Here is an 11,338-nt window from a genome sequence, read left to right as displayed (position 1 = left end):
TGAAAGTCGTCACAGCAGACCTAGCAAAGAAAATAAATGGCAGCATGTACTTGATTTGTCCAATTCATAAAGTCCACCCATAATTCACTCAACTATCATATTATTACAGCAAAATAAATTCACGGACTTATGGCCCCAAATTAACAAAAGCGTATTTATGTGTTTAGGCATGAAATACACAATCTTTCATTGTTTAAGGCAACCAACAACTCACGTAACATATAAGTTTACAGCAGATAATTTCAGCCTACGCATATAACCATACTCATGACCAAATCAACCTATAAGCTTGTTATATTGTCACGACCTTTCATCCTCAAACACCCTAATATATTTACAATATACAAGCATGATTATCTAGCATAAAAATCAGCAATGAACATGACTAAAACCTCCGTTAATCACCATGCACAAACAGCACACAAAATCAGAAATATATAAGCACGTAAAAATCATGTCAATTTTTGATACAACCCACTCTAATTTGCACCTACCCTTACCCTTACCCTTACCCTAACCTAGCCATGATTTCTAAAGCTTAGAATAGTGCTAGTTACCTCGATAACTTCCGATAAAACCCACGAAAACCAGAAGAACTCAAAATGAACTAGCCCTCTTAATGACCTTGAAAAACTATACAAAAACAAGATTGAAATAAGATGTATGTATAAAACTATACATGAAGGGGACGAAAAAGGGAAGGGTTTAACCCATCAAACTTACTTATTTTCACAGCCAAACTAGGAGGGAAATGAGATGATCCATGGAACAATAAAACCCAGCAACAACCTCACAAGAATTGAGAAAGAAAGAGAAGTAATAAGGAGGGGAAAGAAGGAAGAGTGCAAGCTCCAATGGAATTCTTTTGAGAAATGATTTCCCACGGTCAATGGGAAAGGGAAAGTGATGATTATTTGCTTAATGAGGGCAGCAAATATGATGGGTTTGGGAGTTATAAGAGGCAAGAGAATATAAAATTGAAGGCAAATTAAGGGGAGCATTAACTTGGCAACTAAAGAGTTAATGAAAGAATCCAATATTTAACTTTCAAAACCAACTCAAATACTAGTAAACTACTCAAATCCCATGCCCAAATCAGCCCAAACACTTCCTAGGTTATAGCCAAACACCTAAATTTCGTTCGGTCCATAAAAAGTAACCTCGGTGTATTTCGCCTCCACTGACACAACTAAAAACCGTGAATAAATAATTAACAAGTAATTAAGATTATTATATATATACGCACACATAATCACTCGAAATTTACTGGTTCAAAAAAAAAAAAAAAACAAAAAAACAAAAAAAGGGGGTATTACAGCATTCCTAATCAAGGAGGATTGGAACATGTCAACTAAAAAATGTTCATATCAAGAATTAAACTCGGGTCCATTAGAAAATAAATAAAAAGTCATACCACCTTTGCTATCTAATACTTTTGTTTATTTACGCTTCTTAAATATAGTTAATGTATGGCACGAGAAATCATTTATTTATTATTTTTATACAAATTATTTTTTTCAACTAAATCTATAATAAAAGTATTTAAGATTATTATAATACAACAAAACTATAATTTGAAGTAAAAAATATTTAACATATAGACCGGGGCATTACGCGGGCTAAAAACTAGTTTTAATTGTAAAATGTGCATTGGACAAGCATGAAATCACCAACATTGCAATTAAAAAAAAAAAAAAAAAAAAAAAAACGGAGTACCCAAATATTTTTTTTTAATGATTCTAAATCCACCCTTCTGAAATCCTGAATACGCCAGTGAATATAGTAATATGCCAACTCTGACAAACTTCTAGCAGTCTAGCACTTTTTGAAGGAAAGCGGGAAAATGCTCAGAATAAAACTGAAAATCTGAAGCTCCAAATGCATCAAATGTCAGATGTTGTAACGACGCTCATTAATCTAGTCATTTAACCTTGAATCTTGATTAGTGCTAGACTGCCAAGCTACCGAACTGTTTGTTCCAGTTTTCATATATACCAAGTTCATTAGGTGAAACCGATGGCCTCACCTCCTGCAAAGCATCTTTAAAATCCTACAAAATAATAGCAGAGGCATGGCTTAAATAGCTTAAAAAAAAACCTTAACTGTAACATTAGTATTGATAACTATTTCAAGCAAGACGAAAGTTACCGGCCTCATGTCCTCTTTGTCCAGCTTTGTAATTTCTATGCCCTGCCCCAAAGCATCTCTAAGTGGACCCATGGAAGCATCCTTCACAAGATTTTTCATATCCGATCCAGAGTAACCTGGGATGGGGTGAGATACAAATGGTAAACAGATGATGTGTGATCGCAAGGTTGGTAAATAGTGAATAACCTAAAAACCTTCAGTCAATTTGCAGATCATGTCCATATTCTCTTTTGAGAGTCTAAACAGCCCATCTTCCAGGAGATTACGTACAATCCAGGCTCTTGCTTCTGTCCATTCAAAATATTTTTATTATAACCTATCAGTGATATCTGCTGGAAATTCAGGTGACGGGCAGAGACACAGACCTGCAGAAGGGAGAGGTATGTACAGTCGTTTCGTAAGCCGCCTCCTTGCTGCTTCATCAAGCTCTTGGGGCCTATTTGTAGCTCCTGCAGAGTACACATAATTACATGTTAATTTATACCCAAATCAAAACATGAAAAAGACCATTGGGTACAATGCCTAAGCATAAAGAGTCCACTATGCCATGCCCATGAAAACACTGATGCAACAGCCTAGACCTTGGCATTCTAGTGCAACCAAATTAGCATCAGCAAAGACTTCAACAAGAATAAAATAAGAGGTTAGGGAAGCTCAAGTTTTACATGATAATCATAAAGTTAAACATCTTTGCTTGAAGTCAAAGCTAAATATACTGTAAAATTTGAACTAATAGCAATCGTTAGCAGTTTATCTAATAATAACTCCGCCTAATGTGGCAGGTTGTACGATAAAAGAGCATCTATAGTCAAGTTTGATAATCTGCCATAAAAATATGAACAATCACCTATGAGCAGAATCTGTTCACTTACACTGTCAAAGCCTTCCATCTCGATGAGAAACTGAGTCTTGAGTCTCCTACTTGCTTCATGCTCACCTTCTGATTTGCGCTATCATAAAATAAACTTTTATAAAATTTCTCAGCAATAGTAAAAGTTATGATTCATGCAGCAACTGAATTAATTCATTTCAAAAATATAATTAAATATGTGGTCACAATTTTCTGTTCAAGCCTCCTTTTTATTAATTTGAAACCCCAAGAATGTCATAAACTGAGGCAAATATTTGCTTCTGCAGTCAAGTCCATATAGAAGCAATAAAACTACAAAATTCCTCTTCCTCCAAAGCTAAGGTCAGAGACCAGCATTACCTGTGACAGAAGGGAATCAATTTCATCAACAAATATAACTGCTGGTTGACGGCAACTGGCAACTCCAAAAAGAGCCCTCACTAGCTTTTCACCCTCCCCATCTGAATTTTATCAACACATCAAGATCTTAGCTCTAACATGAAATGCATCACACGCCAGTTTGCACTTCTTGAACATAAAATTCAGAAGATAATAGCAGACAGTCTCTATCTGAATCTTAAGGCAAGCTTGAATTAGGAAATAATGAATTAAAGTGGGGGTAATAAGAGAAAATCAAGCCAAGGATGATTGGTAGAGGTAGACAGGTGGTGGTGGTCAAAGGATGGATGAAGCGGTTATAATCTTCATTTTGGGCTTCCCAGGGAGAGGGAAGAGGGGATGCTTAAACTAGAGGGTAATATTTAAGAGGTAATGATTCCCCCTCGGCCCACCTCCATCCTCCTCTCTCAACCACAACTGCAAACTACACCTGTCTTTCTTTTATTAATTCTCTCTAATTAACCACCCTTAATTCTTCACTCCCAATCCAAGCACCCCCCCCCCCCCCCAACAGTCATATTAGTAATATACTGTCAATTAACAGCTTGAAGCAAAGGTCATTTCTTCATTATGTCAAGTGCCAATGAAGGGAGTCTGGAAAACAAGAAATAAGTGGACATGCCTTCCAAGTTTCATGAGACTCATATGTCATCGCAATGCACAATTAGCAAGTAGGTATCTCAAAACACTCACAGATTAACAAGCCACACTTGAACCTTGAACAAATTAAGTTCTACATATCAGATGAAATGAATTTAAATTCATCAGAGAACAAAGTTTTATATATAAGGAGAGCAGATAAGGAATTCCTAGGAAAAAAGGCAACAAAATCCTAAGGTGGCAAGAGAAATGTATAGTCTGCAGCAAATTGAACTGGAAAACTCCCTATTTTTTATGAGAACGTGACTTAAAATAACAAGCAAGCAAAAAACACAAAATAGAGTAGTTTTATATATAAGGATAGCAGATAAGGAATTCCTAGGAAAAAGACAACAAAATTCTAAGGTGGCAAGAGAAATGTATAGTCTGCAGCAAATTGAACTGAAAAACTCCCTATTTTTTATGAGAACATGACTTAGAATAACAAGCAAGCAGAAAACACAAAACAGAGTGAACAACGCAAAAATCTTTGGACCCAAGGTTTTATACTTACCCACTTACTAGTCAGTGAACAGGCAGATATGTAAAAAAATGTCGCTTTAGCCTCTCCAGCTATAGCCTTCCCAATCATTGTTTTACCAGTTCCCTGAAATAAATATATGAGACAATATTCATGAAACAGTAGCTTTTAGGCCACTTGCACTTCCAAAGTAAAGAGCTGCAGTACTTACAGGTGGACCAAAAAGCAGAAGACCTCTTCCTGGAGCACGGCATCCTTTGAAAATGTCTGGGCGCGATAGAGGCCAAACCACCATCTCTGTCACACATTTCTTGGCATGCTCTAAACCAGCTGTAACAAGAAGGCAATAAGTGCTAGATTCACAAAAAGGAGCATGCATATAACAAATGCAAATTACCAATGTCATCCCAGCGCACATTTGTATCTCGGTCCATGATCTCATTGCTAACATGTTCAATTAGACGAGGCTCCAAATTTCTCAGCTTCTCCGGCAGCTCCCCATCAGGACCACATAACATTTCCAAACTAGCACAAAACAAATTAGCTGTTAGCAAATATGAATATCTGATCACCTTCCATCAGTTGACCACAGGAAGTAGAGTGTGGGAAGCTCCACTTGGTGGCCATTTGTCTGGATGCCAGGACATGTAATTATTTGGTGGGCCTTGAGGAATAGACTAAACTGGGGAGGATTAAGTTATTTAACTTTCTTCATTTTGTGCTAAGAACTTTCCAGGAACAATTCCTATGTTTTATGTCAGCCAAAAAAATCCTCAAATTTTGACTACAAAAGTACTGTAATCCAATGTCAAAAGAACTACCACTTAGATTAGTATAATCTTATAACGAAGCATGACAAGAAAAAAAAAAAACAGCAAAAAAAAAAAAAAAAAAAAAAAAAAAAAAAAAAAAAAAAAAACAACACAAAAACAAAAATAAAATAAAAATAAAAGCAAAAAACTGTGAAAAGCTGGTTATCAACCCAAGTTTAATAATACACTTGTGAGCTAGTAGGACATACCATTTTCTGGTTGAATCCTCTGCAGCATCATCACATTTGCCACCAATTCGAGCAGTCATATTCCCGGTATTGTTGCCATTGGATCTGATTGGGGGAATAAAATTACCACGGACCCCACGGCGTGATACACCATATGATTTTCCACTATAACCCCGGCTGTTGGAATTGTAATTGCTAATTGGAGAGACAGAACAGCTTGGTGAACCACCCAATCCTTTCTTTTGCTTTACTTCCATTTCCTGTCATAAGGAAAACAAGATATAAATTTCAATAAGATAATTTGGAAACTGGAACAAGTCCCAGGCTTCCGATATTTTAAGAAGGCTGTAGTCTATTTTCAAGATGTAGACATAATTGAAACTACCAATTTGGTTCTAGCAGTCACAAACGCATTTCCAGAGACTTCTCTGTTAGTATCCTTGTTGCTCAAAGGTGATCCGATGTCATTTCTAGGATACCTTGTTTCCATGCGAGGATGCTTTACTCCCAAATTGTTTCCAAGCGTTCTTTCTTCTTCTTCAGCGTGTGCAAATGAAGAATGCCCTCTGACGTGATTATTTGATGCACATGCCTTGTCAAAAATAATGCAGTCATCAGAACCATTATTTTTGGATATAACAGGACCTTTTACACCAACTTTACTTCTACCCATCATGTTGTTCCCATGCCAAGATGACAAGTCAGCCTCAAGAGTGGTTTTGGAGGTCTTCCTAGTCATTCTCTCAAATTGGTCTCTTTGGCCTCCCTGCACAAGATGTAGATAGCAATGAGCACTTAAATGAGAAGTACTGCTCCCTACTGGCTAGGAAGCTACACAATGAACATAACTTACTAGGAGTATAGAACAGTTGCACCTTAAAAGACACATAACAACACTAGTCAAATTCAAACAATTGTGACTCCAAAGATCTATCAAGGTGCTTAAACTACATTAATTTCCCCCCTACCAAAAATGAAGAGTGCAATAGGTATCAATCAATCAAAGGCTTAATCCCAAAAGAGTGCATTAGGTATAATTAGCATTAATAATTGGGACACAGACATTCATATTAATAATCGGAAGATGTGAGGATCTGAAAATTGGAATGCACCAGTGTGTAAACATGTGAGTCACTAGAATGTGAAAATTTCAAGGCCTTAGAGCACACATACCAATCCACTCGTATTTACTTTGGAAGACTGCTGAATAAGGGCACGAAAATATTTTGACTGCTTGATCTTGACATCAACGTCTGTATTCATGGAGAAAATTTTCCAAGAGGTATGACTGCTGCTTCAAATGCTTGTCTGTTACACAAATGGCACATAGTAAAACTTTAAAAAAAATTGAAACAGTAGAGATGAAACACAAACTTCCACAGGATAACAGATAACTGCTGCGCAGAGAAACTTACAAATAAATTAATTCTGCCAAGAAAAGAAAGCATTAAACCTACATATCAATCACAACAATTGTCAAGGATAAGGGAAATATCTCCTTAACACTTAATTGGATCATATGTTAAAAGTAGAGCCTGCATTATGAATATTAGAAATAATTGCCCTCTAGCTTGTTGTTTTTGTCAACAGTTTGAGCATCAGAAAATGTGTAAGAAAGAGGAAATGCAGATATGTTCCCCACCATCTTGATAGGTTGGGACACAATGGCTTATGAGGGAACCAGTGTTTCCTACATGATCTCTGACTAGGTCATTCAGAAAGCCACTAATAAATCTCACTTATCACTTTTTGACACTAATAGCTTCTCTTGTAGCAGCAAACCAAGAATACAACGTTTTATGACCTCATAAGCAATCCTTTCCCGTTTATGACCACATACTGTGAGCATTTTCATGGATATGATTACGCTCTCCATCTCCAATCTCCCTTCTAGGTATTTTTCACTTATATATGGAGTACAATAATAGCACAAGGCATGTCACTCACTAGTTTCCATCTCTATAGGGTTATGTTGAATTATTTAAGGCAGACGTAAGCTTTATTTTCCTTTATAGTTCTTGGAGCATCTATTGCCTAGACATATCACAATCTAAGTTCTTTTGAGGTTGTAAAAGTAAGATAACATTAGCAATCAATTTAAGAGCAAAATCATTTTGCTATGTATCAAATGTGTTGGCCAACAAACTCCTACAATCAACAATTTGCATTACAACATACAAAGTACATCTTAGTTTTCCTTACAAAACCCGAACAACAAAGTGTTCCTCCAATCAATGACGTGAAGTTCTTCTGGTTTAGTTACAGAATTTAAAATAAGTAATTTTCAAATAAACACAATTAATTTTATCCAATCAACAAAATTGCAATTCACATGTGTCCTAATCCTGCTTCCAAAAGCCTAAATATAGAAAATCACCAGAGCTTCATCTCTTATAATCAATGAAACGATGTTCGCAGTCATCAAAATATAGAGATTCAACTTCTGAAACAAAACCTAACACCAAAAGAGTTCCTCCAATTCAAAAACAAAACAATAATTTTGAAAAATGGCGAAAAATCAAATCAGCTCGATTTGCAGCTCCATTCAATATCAAAATACAGTAATCAATTTCGTGAACAGAAAAATCGAACAAAATTAAGCACTTATATACAATTTTCCACCGAAATTTTCGAATAACGAAATCATTCAGCAATTCAGCTTCAATTCGCAATATAAAATCCATCATCAAACAAAAAATTCACCAAAACCAACAAAAAAACACCTGAAATACTAAAAATTCAAATACCTCGAACAGGAACATAATAGAGAGAAAGAGTTACCGGTCGTAAACGGGAGTAAGTTCACGGCGAGAAGCGTCGAGCTTAGACAAAGCATGAAGACGAATAGGATGAATAAACGAAGAATCGACGTCGTTTTGAGAGCGAGAATCGAGAAAACCGAGGAGACGAAGACTGAGAAGTTGTGCGGAAGAAAAATCGCGATTCTCTAAAGCGAAATCGGCGCCGAAGAGTAGAGATTGAAGACGGTTGATGTTGTTATCGACTTCTTTCCTCCAATTTTGCTGGATTTCTTCTCTCTCCTCTTCATTCGCCATTGTTGCACCTCTTATAAGCTCCTTTCTTACTGCAACTTTCAGGAGAGAGAAAGAAGAGAGAGATTTTTTTGTCAAGGTTTTTCTGATTTTGGAGGGTTTTTAATTTTTATTACTTGTATTATTTTATTCATATTTCCCGCTAATTTTCTGTTTGGTGTTATTGTAAAATTAAGTAATGTATTTTGAGCACTTCCTTCAGAAAAGGCTTCGTGGTGTAGTTGGTTATCACGTCAGTCTAACACACTGAAGGTCCCCAGTTCAAGCCTGGGCGAAGCCATTTTTCCCCGTTATTTGTTTTTTTTTTAAATTCTTGATTTAATATGCAAGAAAAAATATAAGAAGAGAGAAAATAGAAGTTTTTCTTCACAAGGGATAATCTTTCTTTTTTGACGGGCATAAGGGATAATCTTAAATTCTTAATGCGCTAATGAAAAGCTAAAGGGAGGGGAAGTGAAGTTGATTACATCATAGTCACTGAAATACTTCATTCCATGAAGAAAAAAAAGGGGGTTCTAAGGGCGTCTTTGCTCTTACACTTGACTTAGAAAAGGCTTATGATAGGCTGGAGTGCCCCTTCATAAAACTTTGTCTACAGTTCTTCAACTTCTCTGAAGACTCCATTTCTCTTATCATGTCTTGCATCACCTCTATCACTTAAAAAATCCTTATCAATGGCAAGCTGTCACACCATATCACTTCCTTTAGAGGTATTAGACAAGGAGACCCTCTGTGGTCCCCTTATATTTTCATTCTTTGTCTTGAATACCTTTCCAGAATGATTCATGATGAATGTCACAAGAAGAATTGGAAGCCCTTCAGATTCAGAGTGGGTAGTACTCCAATATCATATCTCCTCTTTGCTGATGATGTGCTGCTATTTGGGGTGGCTGATAAGAAAACTCTACTCTCTTTAACTCAGACTCTGAAAAAATTTAGTGCTCTTTCTGGCCAGAAGATAAATGAAGACAAGAGCCAAATCTACTTCTCAAAAAACACCCCAATTAGCTAGCATTGTGGATGACTTTGAATAAGCCTTAAATGTGACTAAATCAACTGATCTAGGCACATATCTAGGCTATCCCCTGACTTAGAAAAAACCCAGTTGTATAAAATCATTGAGAAAATAGGAAAAAAGCTTTCAGCCTGGAAAACAAACACTCTTTCAAGAGGAGGGAAACTGATCGTACTCCAATCAACCCTGCTCTTTACCCCTAGATACCAAATGACTTGTCTAAAGTTTCCCAAATACATCACAAATAAACTGGACTCCATTTGTTCAAATTTCCTTTGGGAAGGAGGAGGGAATTCTTTTACTAAGAAAATAACTTGGGTCTCTTGGAGAAATGTTTGTCAAGAAAGAGAGAAGGGAGGTCTGGGTTTTCTCAATCATGATGAACTGAACAAGCTTGGGTTTGCAAGACTGTGTTGAATGTTAGATGGGAAAAAAAACTTGGCAGGGAAGATTCTGTTTGAAAAGTATGTAAGGAATAAGGAGAACCCCACTTCCTTCAATAAAGGATCCCACATTTGGAATGCCTTAGGGAAGGGTTGGGATCATTTCAAAGAGAGCCTCAACTAGGAACCCAGAAACGGAGACACCATCAACTTTTGGGATGATGCATGGCTTCATGTTGAGAATATCAGAAGAAAAGTGATAGGTCCTCTGACTATCCAAGCTCAAGCTCAAACCTTGAGCTCTCTCTCAATCCACTCAAAACAGGAGCTAGAAGAAGTAATTCAATTCCAAGAAGCAATTCAATTCCAACTACTTGATGAGTTGTTTGCCAGGATTGGTATCAACCTGTCAAATGATATTGACTCCAACACCTTACGAAGTAAAAAAAGGCAAGTTTGATAGCAAGCTAGCTAAGGATTGGCTTGTTAATAATAGGGCTCAGCCACACTAGGCCCCTCATTTTCAAACCATTGATTGGAGGACCATATGGTCAGTTGATACTTACCTTAAAATCAAGTTGTTCATTTGGAAACTTATTTGGGACAAACTTCCTACAACATCAAATCTCTTCTTTAGACATGTTGGACCATCTAGCAACTGTACTTTTTGTCCTTCCAAAGAAGAAGATTCATCCCATATCTTCCATTCCTGCCCTAGAGCCACTAAATTCTGGTCAGAACTGGTAATTCCACCTTGTTTTGGGTGTTCTTGTCCCTCAGGAGAGTTACGTCACCAAGACCGGTCCGGCGCAGTCTGTAACTGCAAAACACGGAGACTCCGGTTGGTTGGAGCTCCGCCTTCAACGATCAAGTTAGAACGCGTTGGAGAAAGTAAAGTGCAGAAAGGCAAAAGTAAGATCTTCTCGGATTCGGAGATCAGGTGTTTTCTCTGATGTGAGAGAATGTAAGGTAAGCTGTAATAAATGAATTGTAGATGTCCCCAAAATGGAGGGAATCTCCCTATTTATAGGATCACTGGTAAATGTGCCCCTGATTAGGTCACTCTAACCTAATTCTGATGGGCTGCGCCGAATTACGGCTTTCTCGGGATTTGGGCCCTGAAGGCCACCTTTTTCCCCAAATTATGGGAACGCCACGTGTCAGATGAGGATTGGCCCAATTTGGACCAATCTTGGGCTGACATGTGTCGCCACCTAGTTGGCCCACGTGGCTTGGGTAAAAATTACCCAAAACATTTGCCCCTCACAGATGTGATGTGGCACGCCACGTTGCATCTGTGACATGTGTCACTCTGCCACCGGTTGAGTTTTAACAATGAATTTTAACTTTTCACATTTCGGAGAAATTAC

General features: G+C 37.2%; 1 non-coding gene and 1 pseudogene across 1 annotated transcript; one reads left to right on the top strand and one right to left on the bottom strand.

Moving 5' to 3' along the window:
- Window positions 1–1,578: 1,578 nt before the first annotated feature.
- Window positions 1,579–8,573, bottom strand: LOC145582275 (ATPase family AAA domain-containing protein FIGL1-like; annotated as a pseudogene).
- Window positions 8,574–8,776: 203 nt separating this feature from the next.
- On the top strand, window positions 8,777–8,850 carry TRNAV-AAC (transfer RNA valine (anticodon AAC)). The gene has a single exon. It is a non-coding gene; the product is annotated as a tRNA-Val (tRNA).
- Window positions 8,851–11,338: the final 2,488 nt, after the last annotated feature.

Source organism: Chenopodium album, chromosome 15, assembly GCF_948465745.1.
Source record: "Chenopodium album chromosome 15, dcCheAlbu1.1, whole genome shotgun sequence".
NCBI lineage: Eukaryota > Viridiplantae > Streptophyta > Magnoliopsida > Caryophyllales > Amaranthaceae > Chenopodium > Chenopodium album.
The sequence above is the reverse complement of the archived record's forward strand: the minus strand, read 5'-3'. Positions and strand labels throughout refer to the sequence as shown.